The sequence below is a fragment of the Myotis davidii genome, unplaced genomic scaffold (genome assembly GCF_000327345.1).
Source record: "Myotis davidii unplaced genomic scaffold, ASM32734v1 scaffold937, whole genome shotgun sequence".
NCBI classification, from domain to species: Eukaryota; Metazoa; Chordata; class Mammalia; order Chiroptera; family Vespertilionidae; genus Myotis; species Myotis davidii.
This window is the reverse complement of record NW_006288252.1, coordinates 1254256-1254876: the sequence shown is the minus strand read 5'-3', so window position 1 is coordinate 1254876 and position 621 is coordinate 1254256.

The window sequence follows — 621 nt, the reverse complement described above, 5'->3', positions numbered from 1 at the left end:
CCCGGGGGCCCTTCAGTCGGCAGGCCACCGCTCTGTCCACTGAGCCAAACTGGCCGGCGCTGACCTCCTAATTCTTGGTTTGCAGCCCGGAGCCTGGAGCCGGAGGGACACTGCTGTGAGGGCTGGCAGGCCGCTGGACGGGCACCAACCCGGGTGCTCGGATCCCCGGGGCGCCCTGCTCTGGCTGCACCCACACACGTGGGGTCTTGGGGGCTCTGCCCTCAGTGCGATGAGTCACGGGCTGCGTGGGGACGTGGCTTTGACGAGAGGCCCGCCCAGGCCCCCCGTCCCCCCCGCTTCTGTGCGCCCGCCGGGCACTGGGAAGCCCCGCTCGGCGGCACATGTGGGGGCAGCAGGCCCAGGCCCGCCTCGGGGTGTCAGACCTGAACGGGGGCTGCAGGCACTCAGCTGCCCCTGCCCGGACTCACGGTCACAGAGAGTGAGAGGCAGGGCCTGGAACAGGAAGCCCCAGCCGGGCGGCTCTGGGGCGGCCTCGGAAGGCCGGGCAGTGAGGAAGGGCGGCCCAGTGGTGTGGGTCACCCTCTACCTGAGCCCCCTGCGGCCGCCAGGACCCCACATGCGCTGAGTGTGACCTGTGAGCCCAGGCCGGCCAGGCCCCTC